The sequence below is a fragment of the Ranitomeya imitator genome, chromosome 2 (genome assembly GCF_032444005.1).
Source record: "Ranitomeya imitator isolate aRanImi1 chromosome 2, aRanImi1.pri, whole genome shotgun sequence".
NCBI classification, from domain to species: Eukaryota; Metazoa; Chordata; class Amphibia; order Anura; family Dendrobatidae; genus Ranitomeya; species Ranitomeya imitator.
Window position 1 is genome coordinate 278,027,651 of NC_091283.1, and position 26,559 is coordinate 278,054,209.

At 47.2% G+C, this 26,559-nt stretch overlaps 1 pseudogene; it reads left to right on the forward strand.

Annotated features, from left to right (window-relative positions):
* The first annotated feature begins 1,753 nt into the window (after nucleotides 1-1,753).
* Nucleotides 1,754-26,559, forward strand: part of LOC138666920 (zinc finger protein 432-like) — a 50,582-nt pseudogene continuing 25,776 nt past the window's right edge.

Below are 26,559 nucleotides of genomic sequence, written 5' to 3' on the forward strand. Positions count from 1 at the left end.
TCCAATGCTCGGCAATTGCCAATTACGTGGACGATGGACTCAAGTCCTTGCCCACAAGTGAAGATGCTATTGACCTACTCTCCAGGACACAGGAAATGCTATCCACATCAAACCTCTGACTCCACAAGATTATCTCTAACAGTCAAGAGGTAATGAACGCGTTTCCATCTGAGGACCATGCCACAAACCTAAAGGACCTCGACTTGGGTTCTGATGTTCCTCCAACACAGCGCAGCCTTGGTCTACTGTGGGATATCAAACGGGACACCTTCACCTTCCAAGTGTCACCCTATGACAAACCCTTTACCAAACGAGGAGTCCTATCTGTCATAAATAGCATCTATGATCCTCTCGGGTTTGTAGCACCCATCACTATTCAAGGCAAGATACTGTTAAGACAGCTTACGGCCGAGAACACGGATTGGGACACCCCGCTGCCAACTCAGAAACAGCAAAGGTGGGAAGCATGGAAGAAGTCTCTGGAGTTCTTACAGCAACTCCAAGTCCCACGTTGTTATTCTCCAAGGTCACCTTTGACTGCAATCAGAAGAGAAGTCCATATTTTCTCTGATGCATCTACAGAAGCCATAGCCGCAGTAGCTTATCTGATGACCTTAGGAGCCAATAAGGTACATTGTGGTTTCATCCTGGGTAAGACCAAATTAACTCCAAACCCTCCACACTCTTCACACATGGGTGGATCTTGGGAACGCATGATTGGTGTCGCACGAAGGTTCCTTGACTCCATGTTGCTGGACCATAAACTTCCCCTTACTCATGAAGTTCTGGTCACTTTCCTCGCAGAAGTGTCAGCCATAATAAATGCTAGACCTTTGGTTCCAGTATCATCCGACCCCGATGCTCCAACGATCCTTACTCCAGCTACACTTCTTACACAGAAGACTGGAGCTGCTACAGTTCCGCCTGGGAATTTCGATAACAAGGACATTTACAAACGTCAGTGGAGGCAAGTACAACATCTGGCTAACGTGTTTTGGCATCGTTGTAAGACTGAATATTTGCACTTGCTTCAAAACCGTCACAAATGGCAGACGCCCAGTCCCAATCTTCAAGAAGGAGACCTTGTTCTCTTAAAGGACAAAGAGGCTCATCGTAATGACTGGCCAATGGGACTTATCGCCAAGGTCCTACCCAGTGAGGACGGAAAGACTCGTAAGGTAGAAGTTAAGGTGACAAAAGGGGGCTCTACCCGAACCTTCTTCCGCCCGGTCACTGAACTCGTGCTGCTTCTACGAAAGGAGGACATCACATGAACTGAACATGCTCCTGGACGTTGCTCACGGCGGGGAGCATTCCTCCTCGTCCCCCAGTTTTATTGAATATTGACATTTTCCATTGGATTGAACTGTTAACATTCCCATTGGATTCTGGGTTGGTGGAAGAGTTGGCATGTTTGCGGCTTCCCCAATCTGAAGATGGGTTTAATATATTTGGACTTATCTTTCGGTGTGATCTACGGGTCGACAACAACGAGTTTGGACTTTAAAAATCTTTGATGTTTATTATTGCATGCATGTTTTCTTTCCTCTTGTTTTTTCAGGTTCGAACCACTTCGAAGAATTACGGACATCGTGAAATCCAAGGATTTCAGACAGGGAGTGTCATGTCTCACGACTTGGGAAATCATTTAATATTTGCATAGCTTGTGTTCGATCCTTCTTTCTAGGCAGAAGTTTGCCTTTCTCTGTATTTTGTCCCAACTCTCTCACTGTAGTCTGTGATGTATGTTTGTTCTCGCCCTTATTCTCCATTTTGTCATCATTCCTCCATCTGTATGCATCCTACTACATGTCCTCTGTTGAATATTCCTTTTTACCTGCTACTTTCATCATAATACAAGAATTTCAGTTAAAGCAACCCTCTTTTCCTGGAGTCTTCTTACATGAGATCGTGGCTGAGTTAAGCTGTCTGATTAATCGGTATGAACGTGAGTACAGGTGAATACGGAAGCGCCTAAAAAGAAAGGTCTATCCAGACACCACTACGTTCTACATAGCCATGAGTCAGAATACACACATATACAGTACTTCCCCTCATTCAGCACCATGACAACCAGCAGAGTCCTGCATACACTGAGGCCCCTGATCATGTGACCCCTGACTCCTCCCCTCCTGTGACCTCATCACAGGTCCTGTGCGGCTCTGCGGGTGGAGGTAGGTGCTGGAGGCTCCATTATTCTCTGTGGAGTGTGGCTCTGCGGGTGGAGGTCGGTGCTGGAGGCTCCATTATTCTCTGTGGAGTGCGGCTCTGCGGGTGGAGGTCAGTGCTGGAGGCTCCATTATTCTCTATGTGGTGTGCGGCTCTGCGGGTGGAGGTCAGTCCTGGAGGCTCCATTATTCTCTATGTGGAGTGCGGCTCTGCAGGTGGAGGTCGGTGCTGGAGGCTCCATTATTCTCTATGTGGAGTGCGGGTGGAGGTCGGTGCTGGAGGATCCATTATTCTCTATGTAGAGTGTGGCTCTGCGGGTGGAGGTCGGTGCTGGAGGCTCCATTATTCTCTATGTGGAGTGCGGCTCTGCGGGTGGAGGTCGGTGCTGGAGGCTCCATTATTCTCTATGTGGAGTGCGGCTCTGCGGGTGGAGGTCGGTGCTGGAGGCTCCATTATTCTCTATGTGGAGTGCTGCTCTGCGGGTGGAGGTCGGTGCTGGAGGCTCCATTATTCTCTATGTGGAGTGCGACTCTGTGGGTGGAGGTCAGTGCTGGAGGCTCCATTATTCTCTATGTGGAGTGCGGCTCTGCGGTGGAGGTAGGTGCTGGAGGCTCCATTCTCTATGTGGAGTGCGGCTCTGCGGGTGGAGGTCGGTGCTGGAGGCTCCATTATTCTCTATGTGGAGTGCGGCTCTGCGAGTGGAGGTCGGTGCTGGAGGCTCCATTATTCTCTATGTGGAGTGCGGCTCTGCGGTGGAGGTAGGTGCTGGAGGCTCCATTATTCTCTATGTGGAGTGCGGCTCTGCGGGTGGAGGTCAGTACCGGAGGCTCCATTATTCTCTATGAGGAGTACTGCTCTGCGGGTGGAGGTCGGTGCTGGAGGCTCCATTATTCTCTATGTGGAGTGCGGCTCTGCGGTGGAGGTAGGTGCTGGAGGCTCCATTATTCTCTATGTGGAGTGCGGCTCTGCGGGTGGAGGTCGGTGCTGGAGGCTTCATTATTCTCTGTGTAGAGTGTGGCTCTGTGGGTGGAGGTCGGTGCTGGAGGCTCCATTATTCTTTATGTGGAGTGCTGCTCTGCGGGTGGAGGTCTGTGCTGGAGGCTCCATTATTCTCTATGTGGAGTGGAGGTCGGTGCTGGAGGCTCCATTATTCTCTATGTGGACTGTGGCTCTGCGGGTGGAGGTGGGTGCTGGAGGCTCCATTATTCTCTATGTGGAGTGGAGGTCGGTGCTGGAGGCTCCATTATTCTCTATGTGGAGTGGAGGTCGGTGCTTGGAGGCTCCATTATTCTCTATGTGGACTGTGGCTCTGCGGGTGGAGGTGGGTGCTGGAGGCTCCATTATTCTCTGTGTAGAGTGTGGCTCTGTGGGTGGAGGTCTGTGCTGGAGGCTCCATTATTCTCTATGTGGAGTGTGGCTCTGCGGGTGGAGGTCGGTGCTGGAGGCTCCATTATTCTCTATGTGGAGTGGAGGTCGGTGCTGGAGGCTCCATTATTCTCTATGTGGACTGTGGCTCTGCGGGTGGAGGTGGGTGCTGGAGGCTCCATTATTCTCTGTGTAGAGTGTGGCTCTGTGGGTGGAGGTCGGTGCTGGAGGCTCCATTATTCTCTATGTGGAGTGCCGCTCTGCGGTGGAGGTCTGTGCTGGTGGCTCCATTATTCTCTATGTGGAGTGCGGCTCTGCGGGTGGAGGTCGGTGCTGGAGGCTCCATTATTCTCTATGTAGAGTGTGGCTCTGTGGGTGGAGGTAGGTGCTGGAGGCTCCATTATTCTCTATGTGGAGTGCGGCTCTGCGGGTGGAGGTCGGTCATGGAGGCTCCATTATTTTCTATGTGGAGTACTGCTCTGTGGGTGGAGGTCGGTGCTGGAGGCTCCATTATTCCCTATGTGGAGTGCGGCTCTGTGGTTGGAGGTCGGTGCTGGAGGCTCCATTATTCTCTATGAGGAGTATTGCTCTGCGGGTGGAGGTCGGTGCTGGAGGCTCCATTATTCTCTATGAGGAGTGCGGCTCTGCGGTGGAGGTAGGTACTGGAGGCTCCATTATTCTCTATGTGGAGTGCGGCTCTGCGGGTGGAGGTCGGTGCCGGAGGTTCCATTATTCTCTATGTGGAGTGAGGGTGGAGGTCAGTGCTGGAGGCTCCATTATTCTCTATGTGAAGTGCGGCTCTGCGGGTGGAGGTTGGTGGTGGAGGCTCCATTATTCTCTATATGGAGTGCGGCTCTGCGGGTGGAGGTTGGTGGTGGAGGCTCCATTATTCTCTATGTGGAGTGCGGCTCTGCTGGTGGAGGTCGGTGCTGGAGGCCCCATTATTCTCTATGTGGAGTGCGGCTCTGTGGGTGGAGGTCGGTGCTGGAGGCTCCATTATTCTCTATGTGGAGTGCGGCTCTGTAGGTAGAGGTAGGTGCTGGAGGCTCCATTATTCTCTATGTGGAGTGCGGCTCTGTGGGTAGAGGTAGGTGCTGGAGGCTCCATTATTCTCTATGTGGAGTGCGGCTCTGTGGGTAGAGGTCGGTGCTGGAGGCTCCATTATTCTCTATGTGGAGTGCGGCTCTGTGGGTAGAGGTAGGTGCTGGAGGCTCCATTATTCTCTATGTGGAGTGCGGCTCTGCGGGTGGAGGTCGGTGCTGGAGGCTCCATTATTCTCTATGTGGAGTGCGGCTCTGCGGGTGGAGGTCTGTGCTGGAGGCTCCATTATTCTCTATGTAGAATGCTGCTCTGCGGATGGAGGTCGGTGCTGGAGGCTCCATTATTCTCTATGTGGAGTGCGGCTCTGCGGGTGGAGGTCGGTGCTGGAGGCTCCATTATTCTCTATGTGGAGTGCGGCTCTGCGGGTGGAGGTCGGTGCTGGAGGCTCCATTATTCTCTATGTGGAGTGCGGCTCTGCGGGTGGAGGTCGGTGCTGGAGGCTCCATTATTCTCTATGTGGAGTGCGGCTCTGCGGGTGGAGGTCGGTGCTGGAGGCTCCATTATTCTCTATGTGGAGTGCAGCTCTGCGGGTGGAGGTCTGTGCTGGAGGCTCCATTATTCTCTATGTAGAGTGCGGCTCTGCGGGTGGAGGTCTGTGCTGGAGGCTCCATTATTCTCTATGTAGAATGCTGCTCTGCGGATGGAGGTCGGTGCTGGAGGCTCCATTATTCTCTATGTGGAGTGCGGCTCTGCGGGTGGAGGTCGGTGCTGGAGGCTCCATTATTCTCTATGTGGAGTGCGGCTCTGCGGGTGGAGGTCGGTGCTGGAGGCTCCATTATTCTCTATGTGGAGTGCGGCTCTGCGGGTGGAGGTCTGTGCTGGAGGCTCCATTATTCTCTATGTAGAGTGCGGCTCTGCGGGTGGAGGTCTGTGCTGGAGGCTCCATTATTCTCTATGTAGAGTGCGGCTCTGCGGGTGGAAGTATGTGGTTATTCTCCATTACTGGGTGTGGGGGACATTAACCTTTTCAGCAGACGCTTTTGGGGTCTCTGTGTGGTGTGAACATTGATGTAACAGCTGTGGACAGAATGCGGCTCCGCTGGTTCCCAAGTCCACATTAGATCCATTCAGACAACTGCAGGATGTGCGGACAGAAGCCCAAACAAGTTCTCACAGAATGCCATTATTTTTCTCCTTGTTTAATAACCTGCCAAGGTAAATCCGACAGCTGGGGCTGATATCAGGCTGGCAAGGTCCCTGGATATTGGCCCCTTCCCATCCTAAAAATATCAGCTTTCAGCCATCCCAGAAGTGGTGCATTACATTAGATGCGCCAATTCGGCCACTTTGCCTGGCTCTTCTCTATTGCATTAGTGCGTTGGCAATCGGAGTAATTCTTTGGGGGAATTTGTCAGCTGGCATCAATCCTAGGGGTTAGTGTTGGAGAGACATCTGTCAGACACCCCCATTACTAATCCAGTAAGCTGAAAGACAAAAACACTCAGAAAAATATTTCCTTTTTTAAATAACAACTCCCCTACCCCTTGTTCACCAAATTATTGAAATAATTAAAAAAAAATCCATGCTGGTTTTCAGGAGTCCACGAAATCCAACCTTGTCCAAAAATGGCAAGCTGAAAAACCTGAAAAGAGAGAAATAAATGAATATAGACAAGAGACAATCTTTCGTTCACCATCATAGTACAACCTATGGAGCCTTGTTCTGAGATCAAAGCATCATAGGTCACTATGGTTCTCACAGTACAGCCATTCCCCCACACAGTGTAATGTTCCAACAATACCGCCATCCCCCATACACTGTATATGTGTGATGCTAGTCACTCCTCATGGACAACCCACAAGGCTGGGTAATCAAAAGTTCCAAGGTCAGGAGAGTACGTCATAGGTGATAAAAGAAAATCATCAGTTAAATGTCCAGGGATCAAAATACCAGTAAGGCTACGTTCAGACTAGCGTTGTGCGACGCAACGCACGCAAAAACGCGGCAAAATGCACGCAAAAACGCTGCGTTTTGCGACGCGTGCGTCGTTTTTTGCCGAAAATCGGACGCAAGAAAAATGCAACTTGTTGCGTTTTCTTGGTCCGACGCTTGCGGCAAAAAAGATGCATGCGTCGCAAAACGCAACAAACAAAAACGCATGCGTCCCCCATGTTAAACATAGGGGCACATGACGCATGCGTCGCCGCTGCGTCACGCGACGCACACTAGCACAACGCTAGTCTGAACGTAGCCGAAGATAGTGGGTCACACAGCACGGTCCTAGGTCAGGCAGCAGTAGAACAAAGTACAGTGAAACAAGGCAAACATAACACCAGTGAACAAAATACCAGGTAATTGTCTGAACCACCATCAGTACATGAATACATGAACGGACCCACCATCAGTAATTGACTACACCACGAGAACCATCAGCATTAAATTGATACATCACCAGAACCTCTATCAGTACTTGACTACGTCACCAGAACCACCACAAGTATATGAATACATGACCAGAACCAAGAGTACTTGAATATAAGAACGAAGCTTAGTACAATAATTGCAATATCAATTCAGTCCCATAAACCAATGTATTGCATGAATTTACCCTACAACTTCCATTATGTCCTTAACCCCTTAGTGACAGAGCCAATTTGGTACTTAATGACCAGGCCAATTTTTGCAATTCTGACCACTGTCATTTTATGAGGTTATAACTCTGGAACGCTTCAACTGATCCCGCTGATTCTGAGATTGTTTTTTCGTGACATATTGTACTTCATGTTAGTGGTAACATTTCTTCGATATTACTTGCGATTATTTATGAAAAAAACGGAAATATGGCGAAAATTTTTTAAATTTTGCAATTTTCAAACTTTGTATTTTTATGCCCTTAAATCAGAGAGATATGTCACGAAAAATAGTTAATAAATAACATTTCCCACATGTCTACTTTACATCAGCACAATTTCTCATTTTTACAACACCATTTTTTTTTAGGGACCACATCATATTTGAAGTCATTTTGAGGGGTCTATATGATAGAAAATAATGAAGTGTGACACCATTCTAAAAACTACACCCCTCAAGGTTCTCAAAACCATATTCAAGAAGTTTATTAACCCTTTACGTGCTTCACAGGAACTGAAACAATGTGGAAGGAAAAAATGAACATTTCACTTTTTTTTGCAAACATCTTATTTCAGAACCATTTTTTTTATTTTCACAAGTGTAAAAACAGAAATGTAACCATAAATTTTGTTATGCAATTTCTCTTGAATACGCCAATACCCCATATGTGGGGGTAAACCACTTTTTGGGCGCACCGCAGAACTTAGAAGTGAAGGAGCGCCATTTGACTTTTTCAATGCAGAATTGGCTGGAATTGAGATCGGACGCCATGTCACGTTTAGAGAGCCCCTGATGTGCCTAAACAGTGGAAACTCACCACAAGTGACACCATTTTGGAAACTAAACCCCTTAAGGAACTTATCTAGATGTGTGGTGAGCACTTTGAACCCCCAAGTGCTTCACAGAAGTTTATAACGTAGAGCCGTGAAAATAAAAAATCGCTTTTGTTTACACAAAAATGATCTTTTCGCCCACAAATTCTTATTTTCACAAGGGTAACAGGAGAAATTAGACCACAAGAGTTGTTGTGCGATTTCTCCTGAATACGTCGATACCCCATATGTGAGGGTAAACCACTGTTTGGGCGCACAGCAGAGCTTGGAAGTGAAGGAGCGCCGTTTTACTTTTTCTATGTAGAATTGGCTGGAATTGAGATTGGACGCCATGTCGCGTTTGGAGAGCCCCTGATGTGCCTAAACAGTGGAAACCCCCCACAAGTGACCCCATTTACTTTCACAAGGGTAACAGGATAAATTGGACCACTAAAGTTGTTGTCCAATTTATCCTGAGTACGCTGATGCCCCATATGTGGGGGTAAACCACTGTTTGGGCGCACGGCAGAGCTCGGAAGGGAAGGAGCGCCGTTTTGGAATGCAGACTTAGATAGAATGGTCTGTGGGCGTTATGTTGCGCTTGCAGAGCCCCTGATGTACCTAAACAGTAGTAACCCCCCACAAGTGACCCCGTTTTGGAAACTAGACCCCCCCAAGGAACTTATATAGATGTGTGGTGAGAACTTTGAATGCCCAAGTGCTTCACAGAAGTTTATAATGCAGAGTCATAAAAAAAATATATATATATTTTTCCACAAAAAAGTTTTTATTTTCACAAGGGTAACAAGAGAAATTGGACCCCAGAAGTTGTTGTCCAATTTATCCCGAGTACGCTGATGCCCCATATGTGGGGGTAACCCACTGTTTGGGCGCACTGCAGAGCTCAGAAGTGAGGGAGCACCATTTGACTTTTTGAGCGCAAAATTGGCTGTCGTGTTTGGAGACCCCCTGATGTACCTAAACAGTGGAAACCCCCCAATTCTAGCTCCAACCCTAACCCCAGCACACCCCTAACCCTAATCCCAACCTGATCCATAATCCTAATCACTAACCCTAACCATAATCACAACCCTTACCCCAAAACAACCCTAATGTCAACCATAACCCTAATCAAAACCCTAAATCCTACACACCCCTAATCCTAATTTCAACCCTAACCTCAAACCTAACCCTAATCCCAATACACCCCTAATCACAACCCTAACCTTAACCCTAATCCCAAACCTAACCCTAATCCCAAGCGTAACCCTAATGCCAACCCTAATCCAAACCCTAACCCTAATCCCAACTCTAACCCTAACTTTAGCCCCAACCCTAGCCCTAACTTTAGCCCCAACCCTAACCCTAGCCCTAAGGCTACTTTCACACTTGCGTCGTTTGGCATTCCGTTGCAATCCGTCGTTTTGGACAAGAAATGGATCCTGCAAATGTGCCCGCAGGATGCGTTTTTTGCCCATAGACTTGTATTGCCGACGGATCGTGACGGATGGCCACACGTCTCGTCCGTCGTGCACTGGATCAGTTGTGTTTTGGCGGACCGTCGGCACAAAAAAGTTCAATGAAACGTTTTTTTGTACGTCGCATCCGCCATTTCTGACCGCACATGCGTGGCCGTAACTCCGCCCCCTCCTCCCCAGGACATAGATTGGGCAGCGGATGCGTTGAAAAACTACAGCTGCTGCCCACGTTGTGCACAATTTTCACAACGTGCGTCGGTATGTCGGGCCGACGCATTGCGACGGCCCCGTACCGACGTAAGTGTGAAAGAAGCCTAACCCTAAATTTAGCCCCAACCCTAACCCTAAATTTAGCCCAACCCTAGCCCTAACCCTAGCCCTACCCCTAACCCTAACCCTAATTTTAGCCCCAACTGCTGTTCTCCTGCCGGCCGGCAGATGGAGACAGATGGCGGGCACACTGCGCATGCGTCCGCCATTTTCTTCTGCCGGCGTCCAGGAGGAGCAGCAGGAGGATCCAGGGACACAGGTGAGTATGATAGGGTCCCCGAATCCCCCTATTTCTCTGTCCTCTGATGTGCGATCACATCAGAGGACAGAGAATTACACTTTACTTTTTTTTTTTTTTTTTTTTGCGGTCGCCGGTAAACAGTTAATTACCGGCGATCGCAAAACAGGGGTCGGTAAAACCGACCCCGATCATGCTCTTTGGGGTCTCGGCTACCCCCGGCAGCCGAGACCCCAAAGATTCTCGCGGGGCCGGCCGGCGGGCGCACTGCGCATGCGCCCGCCATTTTGAAGATGGCGGCGCCCACCGGGACCCACGAGGAGCACCGGGGGAGACAGGTAAGTATTGGGGGGCTACCTGGGACCCCTTTTCTCTGTCCTCCGATGTGCGATCACATTGGAGGACAGAGAAATTAAAAAGAGATCGCGTTTTTTTTTTTGTGATCGCCGGTAAACGGTTAATTACCGGCGATCGCAAATGCGGGGTGGGTAAAACCCCCCCCGAATCATGTTCTCTGGGGTCTCGGCTACCCCGGCAGCCGAGACCCCGGAGAAAATCCGACTCTGGGGGGCGCTATTCACTTTTTCCACAGCGCCGTTAATTAACGGCGCTGTGGTTTAAGTACCCTTAGCGGCCGCCGTTAAAAGGCGTATCGGCGGTTGCTAAGGGGTTAAAACTGGTAAGAAGATACATTATTATTATTTATTTATATAGTACCATTAATTCCATGGTGCTGTACATGAGAAAAGAGGTTACATACAGGGTTATAGATATCGTTAACAATAAACAAATTTACAATGACCGACTGGTACAGAGGGAAGAGGACACTGTCCTTGCGGACTTACATTCTTCGGGATAATGGGGAAGAGACAGGATGTCGGGGTGCTGCAGCACTGATGGTGGTCAGGCGGCAGCTCGGATGGTTGGTGAGGCGGCAGCTCGGGTGATTAGTGAGGCAGCAGAATGGTTATTGTAGGCTTTCCTGAAGGTTCCGTCTCAGGGATCCGAGGGTGGTGGATAATCGGACGTGTTGAGGCGCGGAATTCAAGAGGATGGGAGACATTCGGGAGAAATCTTGGAGGCGGTTGTGTGAGGAACGAAAAAGTGTGGTGGAGAGTAGGAGGTCTTGGGAGGATCAAAGATTACGTGAGGGAAGATAGTGGGAGTTTAGTTCAGAGATATAGGGAGGGGACAGGTTGCGGACGGCTTTGTAGATCAGTGTTAGTAGTTTGAACTGGATTCGTTGGGGAATTGGGTGCCAGTGGAGGGATTTGCAGAGGGGAGAAGCAGGGGAGTAGCGAGGAGAGAGGTGGATTAGCCGAGCAGCAGAGTTAAGGACAGACTGGAGTGGTGCAAGGGAGTTAGCGGGGAGGCCACAGAGGAGGGTGTTGCAGTAATCGAGGCGGGAGTACATCATTTGCATCCAGGTGTCTTATGGTTTACATCTTCTCTGGAGGTCGTCTTTCTTTCGATCTAGATGACATGATGACTTTTCACAGTCACAGCTGGTCTCAGCAGACCTCCATCCTCTCCGCTCTTTTGCAGCACATCCTGCTCAGTCTCAACAAACTTGTGATTCCTACAGCCAATAAGTTGCTGATGCAATGGCCAACTTAGCCAGTGATTGGGAGCATGGAGGACATGTCTTAGTCAGTATTACAACTTGTGTTCCAGTCCGTATAAGACTAGAGAATACAACATCTACACGTTCTATCTCCTGATATGTTTCCCCTTGTTGTCATCCTTTATGATGTTACATTGGCTCACTTTCTTCCTATTTATTTCCCTGCAATATCAGATCCTCTCAGTGGACATCTTGTATATTGAGAGAAAATTTCTGACTTAATCATCAAGGATGGATATGGACAGGGACCAGATGGCGGAGAGAATATTACACCTCACCCTAGAGATCCTCTTCTGTCTTACTGGAGAGGTGAGAGATTCTGATGGCGTCACATTACATCATTCTTATCTATGGGAATAACAGATGGACAGAACTGGAGAGGTGAGGACTCTGGAAATGTCTGTACTGAGATTTATTAATGTGTCTCTCCATAACCAGGATTACACAGTAGTGAAGAAGACCTCTAGTGAGCGCTGTCAGGACCTGGTGTCTGATGGATGGGGAAGACCCCTGAAACCAATCACAAGGCCTCTACCTCACCTGATACATGAGAACTTCAATGACCGGAAGATCCTAGAACTCGCCTACAAGATGATTGAGCTGCTGACTAGAGAGGTGGGAATGCTGGGACATTATACAGTAACTCTATGAAGGAATCGGGGGGGATGACGGTATCATTGTATGTGTCAGGTTCCTATAAGGTGTCAGGATGTCTCCGTCTATTTCTCCATGGAGGAGTGGGAGTATTTAGAAGGACACAAAGATCTGTACAAGGACGTCATGATGGAGGTTCCCCAGACCCTCACATCACCAGGTAATAGACAGGACTAAATACACACGGCCTATAATTATCTGTATGTAAAGAATGAATTCAGTCCCTGTATGTGTTTCCTCCAGATCTGTCCAGTAAGAGGACAACACCAGAGAGATGTCCTCATCCACTTCTTCCAGAGGACTGTAAGCAAGAAGATCCCATTGTTCCTCAGGATCATCAGGTAGATGGAGAGGGGTCATGAGATCTCCCCTATGATGTGCAGATGTCTGTGAAGGTCTTGTGCTCAGTCTTGTTTTATCCCCCAGTATTATATGTTTTATAGTTGTGTAATGAGAACGGTGGAGATGGCAGGATTAGAGCTGAACATGGATGTGACTTCTCCATCTGTTGGTGACTTTTACAACATTTGTTTCAGGGTGAAGATCTGACCCATATTAATACTACAGAGACATATGTGAGGGGTGATGAACGGTATAAAGAGGAGATTCCTACATATGGCTACCCAGGTGAGTAGTGACCACTAAATGCAGAGTAGTCACAGATTCTTCTCAGTCACCGGCTGTGGCTGCTTTATCAGTCGTGTAGTTCTTTTAAATCACATAGTTTTTATTAACAAGGATATCAGAAGGAGATATAAAAGGGGCTGACAAGGGGCGCAGAGTCTAAGTGTAGGTGTATATTCACAGCAAGAAATATATATTGTTGCACTCACCCTTTAGATGTCTTGTATGTACATTCAATTGATCCGTATGATGGATCCACGCCTTATAATATTCCGGTATGCAGCACTATTGCAGGAACTATGCCAGCCTTGATCCAAGGATTGCATGTGAATACAATGGTTAGAGAAAAAAAAAAAATTCCTTTCTTGGCGCTTCCGGAAGACAAGGTGTGTGCTATGTGTTAGGAGTCACCAGTCTATAAAGATATATGTGCTTTTAAAATTGTTTTAAAAGAAAGTTAATACCTGATGAAGGCCGTTGTGGGCTGAAACGTGTTGTTTTGTTCTTATTAAAGTGTCCTAATAAATTTGGTACTGAGCAAATTATCTCAACCTTCAAACTATCCTTGTCTTCCGGAAGCGCCAAGAAAGGAATTATTTTTTTTTTCCTCTAACCATAGTTTTTATTAAAGCATATGACACGCCAGTAACAGTCTGACACAATTTCCAGACAGGTGCAATGAATACAAAACCTATTAATACATTTTCATTTAATGAAAACAACTCACTTACCCCTGCCGGGTTCCCCTATATAAACGGAAATCCCCTGACAAGAGCCCATTTACCCGTATCCTGGCTCTTGTAGACACATATAACAATTGCAGCCATCTTATAAATCTCTCGCCAAAACCCATAGCCTTCATGACTGCGCACAAATACCGCCACTCCACAGTATCAAACGCCTTAGCGGCATCTAAAGACACCACAACCCTCCGACCCAAATTGTCTGCCTTTACCTGCATATTAAGAAATAATCGTCTAAGGTTACATGCGGTAGAACTATTGGGCATAAATCCGGATTGGTCCCGATTTATAGTGTCGTTATCACCTTGTTATATCAATAACCAATATCTTGGGCAACATTTTAATATCTGTCGTTAATAACCAAATTGGGCGATAAGAAGCCGGATCCTTACCCTGTTCTTGCAACACTAAAATTATTGCCTCACGCATGGACCGCGGCAACGCCCCCTCCACCAGACCATCACCATACACCTCCAACAAAGCGGGAAGCAATACCTCTTTATATTTTTTTATACACCTCCCCCTGAATCCCATCCACCCCTGAGGCTTTATCATTGGGCATAGAGGCCAATGCAGCATCAAGCTCCTCAAGAAGACCCCGATCTGCCTCTGAGAGTCTGGGGAGCTGTACCTCTGGCAAGAAACCATCCACCTCCTCCATCGTTGGCTGAACCCGTTATTTATAAAGATCCGAGTAATACTCCATCATCACCTCCAAAATTGCTTTGCAACCAGTATGGTCCTTCCCATCCTTTCTCTTCAAAGAGACTATATGTGTGGGGTCTCTCTGAGCCGCCACTATTCTAGAAAGAATACATCAAAAAAATAGGAGAATAACCTGCCTAGTTATGTGGCAATGCTCCAAATTAATATGCACATCCGAAAAAGCAAAAGAGAAGCAATATAGCCATAAAATAATGAAATTTTATCTAATATATAATTGCCTAGAATACTACTTCCTGCAATTTGTGCCAACTTCCTGTCCGGAGCTAATGTCCGGAGATAATGTCCGGAGCTAATGTCCGGAGATAAGTGACGTCAACAGTGTCCAGTGTCTGATTGGTTGCCTCCTGCTGCGAGCGACCAATCAGAAACGTGCCGTACTGTGACACCCTCCGCCCGCCATTTTGGTGTGATTTTTGAATTTTTACCTCACAGCAAGTTTCTACTGCGTGGAGGCGGGCCCAGTGACGTTGCTCTTCAAGCTCCTGCCGAATTTCGTCAAAAAAATGATAATACCATTTACCAAAACTATATATATTTAGTTGTGAAGTGGTTCAGTGACATTTTCACACCAATTTTGAACTTTTGTTTGGTGTTTTCTCCATATACTGCCTATTATTCACTGACTGTTATACTGAGAGACTGCCGTTTATTAGCCTCTTCTTTGCCACATTGGGTATATTGCTCTATTATTTGCCACATAAGGACATTGTCCATTATTGCCCAGCAATTTCTCTGCAATATAAACTGCCTATTTATTAATATCTGCATTCCTGCAAAGAACTATTGCCTATTATTAACTGGGTATTTTCCTACTACCTGACATTGTTCTTAAGCAAAGAACCGTTGTTGTGGCATTTGCCACAACACGCAAAGTTGTCGTCTGATGTTTCATCCCTCCCCTCATAAGCATGTTCATGGATCCTGTGTAACTGTACCTTAAATAACAAGAATTGTCAAGAGCTGGTGAGTGCAGCCATTTTTTGTTCTTTCTTACTATTATTTATTAATTGTATTATTTTTACATTTGAATAAATAAAGTATATATGGATTCTAGACTCCCGATTCTTTAGAATCGGGCTGCCATCTAGTTACAAATAAATAAATACAAAATATTCAAATTCATAAAAAATGGGACAGAAAAATATGCCCAAGAAATAGTAGCCATGTAGAAGCAATACATCTACAGAAGTGCGGTAATCAACGCACAATATGGCACAGTGCAAGACATAAATGTGACGTACATTGCGCATGAAAAAAATAACGCACAGGCATGCTAAATATATTTACCAGATGTAATCCTCATAGAGCATATAGATTGCAATATAAAAGTATAAAGATCCTCCAAAGTAGAAAAAAGTTAAATGTGTAAAATGTTGCAGACATAACTCTAAGTGCTAGGAAAATAATCCCATACAAAGTGAAACCAGCCTAATTGCAAATAGTATTGTACTAATTTATCCTGCAACATAAGTCATGTCTGCAACATGATACATGCATTGCCAGAACATGCTCATAATGAGGCCAAAGTAGCAGGGGCGTGCATGGTTAAACAAAAATAAGAGGGGATCATATAAGGTGCAAAATATAACAAATGCGAGGATAGCAGCCAAGGGATTTACCTAATGGTGGTGACAGCAACCCTATTCTAGAAAGAAGGTGACCCGCCCTGTCCCCCTCCTCAAAATATTTAGCAGTTTGAAACATTCTCCTACATTCCGCCTTTTTCATTGCCATCTGACATACTCTATTCTGCGCTACCTTCAACCTTCCCTGTGCTTCTGGGGACTGATCGTTGATTAATGCCTCCTCCACCTTCTCCAACTCTCTATCAACATCTGATCCTTCCTGCCCGTTTCTACCTTGACTCAGGATATCTCTTTAATGCAGAGCCCTCTGAAATAGGCCTTCATAGCTTCCCATACCGTCAATACCGAAGGCGACCCAGCATTAATTTTAAAATATTCCTTAATGTCCCCCCTATGTATCCATCTAAGTCAATGAGGTGTAGCCAAAACGGATTCAGCCTCCACATGCAACCCCTAGCAGGTACAGATCCCACTCCCTCAAGTATCACACTCATGGGGGAATCATCCGAAATTGTTCCCCGGTGTCTCCTCCATTATCTCCAGAACTGTCGATTACATTTCCACAATATGGTGGTGGAAAATAAATTGAAACCAACCACATCAGACATCCGTACAATTTACAAATTAAACACATGAATCTACCCGACTGATCTATAACCACTTTGTGATACTCGAAAGGAACCCCAACACAGATGAGGATGCTGGCCCCCCTATAATATGCTGAATATGTGACATGGTATCCCACCTGTACCCATCCTTTAGTCAGAAAATGCGTTCTCTCCTTCACCTTGTGAGTCTCCTACAGACAGATCACTGACGTCTTAGCATCATTCAGAAATTTAAACACATCTTGCCGCTTCACTCCAGACGCCAAACCCCTAACGTTCCAACTCACAACTCTCATTCTTCCAGACATTTTCCCTCCACAGAACATTTTATCCCGCATTCTTTCATCCAGTTGCTGCTGAAGTCACAACCACAGTAACCATGGCGGTGTACATTATGCAAATATTTCCCCAAACCCATCCCCCCTCCCCCCACACAACAGTAAAACACCCCCAACAAATTCCCATCCCATCCTTCCATCCTCTCCTAACACGGAGGAGAGCGCACTTGATCCGGAACAGTCTGTTAACTCCGTCCAGTAGTCCCTCAACTTGTCCCAAACTATTGGGACTCTCCCATGACTTGTGGATAGCAGCCTATTTAAATTTTCAAAAAGTAGTTGTGTAGTTCGGTCGTATCACGATCGTGTGATCACCATTTTACCTCTAGAGTAGATCCTTCTCCTCCATCTGAAAATGTTGAAATGATTTTGTGAATTTGTGAAAGCCCTTTCCTATTGAACTTACAACCTGGAGGATCCACCTACTTCCTGGGATGAGGAGACGTTGACCGTTACCTGCCCAGATCTGTAAACTACAAAGCCAAATTGTAAATGTAAGGTTGTAAGGTTATACACATGGGAAGAAGGAATCAATATCACCATTACATACTGAATGGGAAACCACTGGGTAAATCTGACAGGGAGAAGGACTTGGGGATCCTAGTTAATGATAAACTTACCTGGAGCAGCCAGTGCCAGGCAGCAGCGGCCAAGGCAAACAGGATCATGGGGTGCATTAAAAGAGGTCTGGATACACATGATGAGAGCATTATACTGCCTCTGTACAAATCCCTAGTTAGACCGCACATGGAGTACTGTGTCCAGTTTTGGGCACCGGTGCTCAGGAAGGATATAATGGAACTAGAGAGAGTACAAAGGAGGGCAACAAAATTAATAAAGGGGATGGGAGAACTACAATACCCAGATAGATTAGCGAAATTAGGATTATTTAGTCTAGAAAAAAGACGACTGAGGGGCGATCTAATAACCATGTATAAGTATATAAGGGGACAATACAAATATCTCGCTGAGGATCTGTTTATACCAAGGAAGGTGACTGGCACAAGGGGGCATTCTTTGCGTCTGGAGGAGAGAAGGTTTTTCCACCAACATAGAAGAGGATTCTTTACTGTTAGGGCAGTGAGAATCTGGAATTGCTTGCCTGAGGAGGTGGTGATGGCGAACTCAGTCGAGGGGTTCAAGAGAGGCCTGGATGCCTTCCTGGAGCAGAACAATATTGTATCATACAATTATTAGGTTCTGTAGAAGGACGTAGATCTGGGGATTTATTATGATGGAATATAGGCTGAACTGGATGGACAAATGTCTTTTTTCGGCCTTACTATGTTACTAAATAACAGTGTACATAGAACGTGCTGACAAGCTAGAAAATCATTTGAAGAAAAATATTATGATGGTCCTCTAAAAGAAAGCGGAGGGTAATGATGCTGTTGGCTTCCTAGAATCCCGATTAGGGATGAGCGAATGTGCTCAATGATACTCGGATATCACTTGATTATCTGGGTGCTCGGATGTGCTCGCTACTCGGCAAACATTAGCCGGTGTTCGATTTTGAGTCCCCACTCCGCTTGTGTGGTGACTGTTACACAGCCAAAAAACATGCGGGGATTGCCTGCAGGTCACTGTAATGCTGTAGCCATCTTGGTAGTGGCATTACTCTCATTCCTGGCTGTGTAACATCATCAGGGGCTTGTTAAAATGGTAGGCGGCGTTAGTTTCGGCACAGTGACACCATTGCAGAGCTCTGTGACCGTTATTGGAGGGAGAGAGTGCTTGTCCAGGCGTGTGTGCGCAGTACAACATCTCAGAGTCCTGTAGTGTAGATACTGGTGCTGAAGCTGAACCATCATACTAACAGCCCTTCTAATCTTGTGCTTTGAAGTTTGTATCAGATACAGCTCTGGCAAAAATTGAGACCACTTCAAAATTTTCAGTTTGTCTGATTTTTCTCTTTATAGGTATATTTTTGAGTTAAAATTATTATTACTTATCATAGCGCCATTTATTTCATGGCGCTTTACATGTGAGGATGGGTATACATAATAAAAATAAGTACTATAATCTTAAACAATACAAGTCCTAATTGGTACAGGAGGAGAGAGGACCCTGCCTGCGAGGGCTCACAATCTACAAGGGATGGGTGAGGATACAGTAGGCGAGGGTAGAGCTGATCGTGCAGCAGTTTGGTCGATCGGTCGTTACTGCAGGTTGTAGGCTTGTCAGAAGAGGTGGGTCTTCAGGCTCTTTTTGAAGGTTTCGATGGTAGGTGAGAGTCTGATATTTTGTGGTAGAGGGTTCCAGAGTAGGGGTGATGTGCGAGAGAAATCTTGTATACGATTATGGAAAGAGGGGAGTAGAGAAGCACATCTTGTGAGGATGCAGGTAAGTACCGGGAGACGAGGTCACAAATTTAAGGGAGGAGACAGGTTGTGGATGGCTTTGTATGTCATGGTTAGGGTTTTGTACTGGAGTCTCTGGGCAATGGGGAGCCAGTGAAGGGATTGACAGAGGGGAGAGGCCGGGGAATAGCGGGGGACAGGTGGATTAGTCAGGCAGCAGAGTTTAGAATAGATTGTAGGGGTGCGAGAGTGTTCGAGGGGAGGCCACAGAGCAGGAGGTTGCAGTAGTCAAGGCAAGAGATGATGAGGGCATGGACTAGGGTTTTTCCAGATTCTTGGTTTAGGAATGTACAGATCCATGAAATATTTTTGAGTTGAAGGCGGCAGGAAGTGGAAAGGGCTTGGATATGTGGTTTGAAGGAGAGATCCGTGTCGAGGATTACCCCGAGGCAGCGAGCTTGTGGGACTGGGGAGAGTGGGGCAGCCGTTTACTGTAATGGATAGGTTCGCTGGGGGATGGGGTCATGTGAGATGGGGAAAAGATGATGAATTCTGTTTTGTCCATGCAGGGCCGGTTTTAGACAAAGTGTTCATAGGCAGAATTTTTGCAACTTTTTCTTATGCAAATAATAAATTTACAGCAGTTTACAACACAAGCAAAAACTGAGATTTTCAGAAATCTCCTGCACACCCTTTTGTTTTCCGTTGACTGAATTTCACAACTGCGTCTCTCCAGACCTCAGCATGTCAATTTATCTTGCGCAGACGCGAGTCTCCGCAAGAGAAATCTCACCCCTGCAATGTATAGGACGCAGGGATTCCACACGGTTCAATGAACACACGCTGAATCACCTGTGTTCAAAAGATGGCAGCACTTTGGACGCAGCACATGTCCACTGCATTTAAAGGGCTGCCATTTCCGGATCCTCTGCACATACCCTAAAAAATGGGTGTTTTGAAAGCAGTGTTTTTACTGCCAAGAGAGCAGGCTTTGGCTTCAACAAAAAAAAAAATGCACCAAAAACGCTGATTCCTATGCACACCTGTACTATATATGTGTATAGTTTATCCTTATTATTTCACGTGGGAATTCATTTATTTCTGAATAATAAATGCCCTGATTCAGCAGACAATATTCCTGTCTTGTGTCATCCAGACAGTAGTGACAGGACATTGTCCTATCAGATTACAAGCAATGATTTAGTGACTGGTCAGAGCCCATGCTGATCCCTGCTGTATGTGACTGTGAAACCTGATCCTACAGCAATCATCACAGAGCTCCGGGACCAAATGAGTAAATCACAGCACTGAGGGGGTCTCAAGGGGGGTTTGGGAGACACGTTCTGGGACTGCTGCTTCACTGCTGTACACCCTCTGGGCACTTCATACAGGGGCTGCAGAGGCAGGGGGCCCCAGGCGACTGCCTGGTCTGCCTGTGCCAAACGCCGGCCCTGTGTCCATGTTACGTTTCAGAAATCTAGCGGAGAAGGATGACATAGCAGACAGACGTTGAGGGATTCTGGTTAGTAGGGTGGTGATATCTGGTCCAGACATGTAGATCTGTGTGTCGTGGGCATAGATGTGATACTGAAAGCCGTGAGATTTTGTGAGCTGTCCCAGGCCAAAGGTGTAAATGGAGAAGAGCAGGGGCCCTAGGACTGAACCTTGCGGGACATTTGTTGTTTTATTCTATAAACTACTGACAACCTGTCTCTGAAATTCAAAGCTAAAAGTTTTGTATTTATTTGCAGCAAATGAGAAATCGTCAAAATAATAAAAAAGAAACAGTGATTTCAGACCTCAAATGATACAAAGACAACAAGTTCTTATTCATTTGGAAACAACAATACTAATGTTTTAACTCGCAAAGAGTTCAGAAATCAATATTTGGTGGAATAACCATGATGTTTACTCACAGCTTTCATGCGTCTTGGCATCCTTTCCACCAGTCTTTCACACTGCTTTTGGATGACCTAATGCCACTCCTGGCACAAAATTTTAAGCAGTTCTAATTTGTTTGATGGCTTGTGACTATCCATCTTCCTCTTGATTACATTCCAGAGGTTTTCAATGGGGTTCAGGTCTGGAGAGTGGGCTGGCCATGACAGGGTCTTGATGTGGTGCTCCTTCATCCACACATTAATTGACCTTGCTGTGTGGCAAGGGGCATTGTCTTGCTGGAAAAACCAGTCCTCAGAGTTGGGAAACAATGCCTGAGCTGAAGGAAGCAAGTGTTTTTCAAGGATAACCTTGTATGCGGCTTGAATCATACGTCCTTCGCAAAGATTAACCTGCCTAATTCCAGCCTTGCAGAAGCATCCCCAGATCATCACCGATCCTCCACCAAATGTCACAGTGGGTGCAAGACTCTGTGGCTTGTCTGCCTCTCTCAAGGTCTCCGTCTAACCATTAGACGACCAGGTGTTGGGCAAAGCTGAAAATTAGAATCATCAGAGAAGATTACCTTACTCCAGTCCTCTATGGTCCAATACTTATGGTCTTTGGTAAACTTCAGCCTGGCTCCTCTTTTGCTTCTCATTGATGAAAGGCTTTTTTCTAACTTTACATGACTTGAGGCCTGCCTTTAGAAGCCTGTTACGAAATTACTTTAGGCCATTCCTAGCACTTGTTTTGCCATTCAACTTGTCCTCTTGCAAGAGGATTGTGAAGACCACAGCAGGGTTTTTTATACTTTCCCTCATTAAATAAGATTTGGTTCAGGTGATCACCTAATCAGATGCACATTAAGTAGAATGAGGTGTACTTTGGTTGGAATTCAACTGACACTGGAATGGAATGGCTGTCAGACATGTAGAGATGGTAATTTTTAGAAAACTGCAGTGGTTTCTTAATTTTAGCAGAGCTGTACAAATTGCATTTAGGCTAGGGCTGAAGAGAGAGTTGCAGGAGCAGGGAGAGTGGATGAATGCAGTCTGTAGGCAGTGTTTAGGGCTTTGTAGTCAGTTGCTCAGTATATATAGCTGTGTTAGTTGTTTTTTTTTTTGTTAGAAAAATTGTTATATATGGTGATCCATAGTGTATTACTTGCTTTGTTGTACATTTCTCCTTCGCCTCACTTTGGGACACAGACCGTGGGTGTATGCTGCTGCCACAAGAGGCTGACACTAAGTGATACAAAGAAAGTTAGCTCCTCCCCTGCAGTATACACCCTCCTGCTGGCTCTCAGCTAACCAGTTCTTGCTTAGTGTCTGTAGGAGACCCCAACGTTTTTATTTTATTTTTTACTTTTCTGTAAATTTTTATTTTTGAATTAACGGAGTGAAGTGGGCGACGGATCCTTTCAAGGTTCCGATCTCCCCCGAATCATCAACAGGCGAGCATGGCGAGTATACCTCCCTGTACCCTCTCCTGCGACGTGGTAAGCCATGCCTGAGCTATCTTCAGGGCGACGGTTCCCTTCAGGGCGCCGATCTCCCCACACCAGCAACAGACGGAAACCCGGAGTGTCGCCTCCATGTACCCCCTTCTGAGCCAGGCTACACCTGGACACAGCCCTTTGAAATCCTAGGGGACCGAACCCTTAGGATACACAGAGGCCCCTATGGCGTCCGTGCTGCTCCCGCTGCACCACCACTGATAAAACAGCGGTGCTGCAAGGAGCTGGACGGTCCCTCTCCTCCTCCCTTCTAAAAGGGGATAGTGGATGGAGGGTTCCTGCCCCCTCTACAACCCTCACCTGCAAGCAGAGTGCCGGCTCTGCCTTCTCTCCAGCTCAGGCGGTAAATTTGGGATCCCGGGGGGCTCCTGCAGCGCAATCCTCTGGACTTTCTGGCCAGCATCCCTTCCCCGCTATCGTGCTTCTAATTTTGTCCCCGGCTTCGGCCCACACTAGGCCGCAAGCCGGTTACTGTTTCGGCAGGGGAACCGAGGTCGCACGCTAACAAATTTAGCCCCCGGCTCGCAGCCTGTATCAGGCCGCAAGCCGGTATCTCTGCCTGTTTTCCGGCGGCAAAAAACGTTAGCCCCGGCTTTTGGCCTGCGCTAGGCCCCAAGCCGGTAACTGTTCTAGCAGGCACCGAAAAATTTAGTCCCCGGCTTGTGGCTGTTTAGGCTTCAATCCAGAGGCGCTGCCCACGCTATGGCGCATTATGGCAGCCCCTCCCACGATTCTGGCGCTTCTCGTCCAAAACGAGAGGCGCCTGTTGTGTTCTTGGGGGCCATCTTCCTACCCCCCCTCTCATTTCCTCTGGAAATGGATCCTGTATTTGGGCACTGAGATCAGTGCTACTCTGCAACAGGAACCAATTCAGCGTTGGCCACAGGAGCAGGATCTGGGACATATCTGCTCAGGGTTAGGGACGCAACCCCCCCTTCCCTCAGTGGTATCCCCTTCTACCATTTTCTGTAAGTAGCCCTGTAAAAGGGCTCAAGAAAGAATACTTTAGGACTTATAGTATGGAGGCTTCTAAACGGAGAGCTTTAAGTTCAAATCTCAGCAAAGCCTTACAACAACTGTAATATGACTTTTTCAGTCTCTTCTATTTCACCGCATGTAAATCCTGCCAGCCTGCTTTTATCCCAAAGCGCAGAACTCGACACTCTGCAAGCCGGCGATCTCTAATACGCTCAGGAGCCCCCCACTGTCACAGAGTCCAGGGTACTTAGTCCCTCTAAGCGGGTATCATCGCTGTTGAACTCTCCAAAGCCATTGGATCCCTCTATGGATCGCTGATCCCATCACTGAGGTGGATGGATCCTCTCATACCATGGGGCCGTCGGCTAGCAGGGGCCGCATGCATTCCAGATACCTGCAGGCATCTGGAAAACGGACATGTAGTACAGCTATCATGTCTTGGCATCCGCGACCACCGCTCCTCGCTCTAGCAAACAGGATTTACTTATTGAACCCGTCTCCCGCACTCCGTAGGTTGGCGAGGAGTCCGGTTCTGCTCACACTGTTCTTCAAAGGATGCTCTACATAGGGATGCCTGGGCTGATTTTTAGAGGTGACGGGTCCCTTAAAGGGCACCAATCTCGCCTCACCACCAATATTCAAGATCATGGAGTGGTGCCCCCGTATCCTCTCCTGCGATGTAGGATGCAATTCCTGGACTATTTTTTAAAGGCGACAGGTCCCTTAAAGGGCACCGATCTCCTCACACTGGCAACAGACGAGCACATGGAGTGTCACCTCCATGTATTCTCTTCTGCAGCCAAGCCAAAGCTGGACAACGAGCCCTGTCCACCTAGAGACCTGAACTCTGTGGATGTACAAAAGCACCCTTTTTGGCATCCGAGCACCCCCCTCTGAATCGCCACTATTTATAGCAGAAGGCGGACGATCCCTTTCCACTCCCCTGTTAAGAGGATGGTGGATCAAGGGTTCATCATTTCAACTCTGCATGACTTGTCAGTCACCCGCACAGGGGTGTCCGGATAAGTGACCATCAAAGAAAGCGTCGCTAGCAAGAGATGGCTTTTTTCCTGACCTACTGGATGCAGCCGCGCATTCTGCCACTTGGCAGATTAACCTGGGTAGAATCTCCTGTGGTATACCTACCGGTATCCCTGCTCGATGGGTCATCCATTAAAAAGACAACGGACTGTCAGATAGCAATCTGGTTCGTTTCCGCCTTGCGGCCTCCGGTTCAGCGCTCTACCCTTCCTTAGCCGCCGCGTGTGTGTTGCCAGGGCAATGGTTTCCTGATCAGAAGCCTTCAATATTTTCTTTTCCAACAGTAACCTTTTCCCAAAGACGGTACAGCTGGTCAGTTGGGCAAGCAGACTTACTGCTTCGCGCCTCTTGAATGCATATACCTGATATACCATATCAGTAGCAAATGCCATTACACTCAGAAGGACATTAAAGCTCAGAGAATGGAAACGTACTCTACGTTCAAAAGGCCTCTGACATCACTCCCTTACCAGAGTGATCGGTTATTCGGTGAGAAGTTGGGAGTGTTCCTCATGCAGGAACAAAAGTTTGCATGTTTCCTATAGACCAATCAGCAGTGGATCAGTTGTCCAGGACGGTCTAAATCTAAGGGATCTTGGTTCCAAAAAGGGGACCGATAAGTAAAACCGACCCTGAACCTCAAACTTCTACCAAGCTTGACAAGGTCCTCCTTCTACGGATGGCGTTCCTCCGCTCAGCCATTACTTCAATGGAAAAATGTGGAGTTTCTCACATCCACCGACATTTGGGATGCTTACATTCACATTCCTATGTCTTCCCCTCTTCAACAATTCCTTTGCTTTCCCTTTCGTGGACAGCATTTTCAAATCACGTCCTTGTCCTTCGGCCTTGCTACCACACCCAGAGTGTTCACAAGGGTTATGGCGGCCGTTATGTTCCTCTTGCACCCTAGAGGCGTGGTCGTCCTGCCTTATTTGGTCGACTTTCTAGCCGCTCTTCCAGCCCAGCGCTTAGTCGTCTATATAAATTGCAATACCCTCTCTCTCCTGGGCTGGCAGCTAAACATAGACAAGTTTTTCCCTCATTTCCAGCCCAGCAAATATCCTTTTCGAGGATGATCCTGGAATCTTGCAGAAGGTCGGTGATTCTCCCTTGAGACAAGGCCGTTGCCCTTCAATAGGGAGCTCGCGCATTTGTCCTCTCTCCCCTCTTTCCATTCGCCTTGATAGGTGGGTTCTGGGGGAAATTGGTGACGACAATGGAAGCGGTTTCCTTCGCTCCTCTCTCTTCCTGCAGGTCAATCAGGCTTTCAGGGGGTAGCCTCTGAGCTCCTTCCTCATCCAGGGGAGATCCTTTCTTCTGGGTTCAGAGGTTATTAGTGACTACTCATTGCTCTAGGGATCCAAACTATGCGGCTAATTCTACAGCAGGTGCACTGCCTTTTGGCGGGTCACCCCATCGAATTCAAACCAACAATCCCACGTCTGTGCCATACGTCAATCATCTAGCACATGCCCACGGTCGGGAGGTACCTCACATTCTCTGTCAGGCCACGATCTTTCATTCGGTGATCTCGGCACTACACATCTCAAGAGTAGAACTCTGGGCGGCAGACACCGTCAGGGTCCCGCCTCATGTGAGTGGGAACTTCACTCGGAAGTCTTCCATCAGATCTGTCTTCTCCAGAGCACTCCAGATGTAGGTCAGATAGCGTCCAGACTGAATGCCAATGTACGCTACGTTCATGGTTCAGCCTCCAGATCTAAAAGCCATCGTAGTACATACTCTTGTTCTTCCATGGTTCCATTTTCAATAACCCCTCTTCCACTTCTTCCGAGATCTTCTCGGAAGCAGGAATCCTGGGAGATCCTCACTGACCATGTCAGGTTTTCTCAATTGCGGAACTAGCATTTTTCCGTCTTATTGCAACAAACTGCAAATATGGACTTCCTTCGCAGGGAGTCTTCACCTGTGG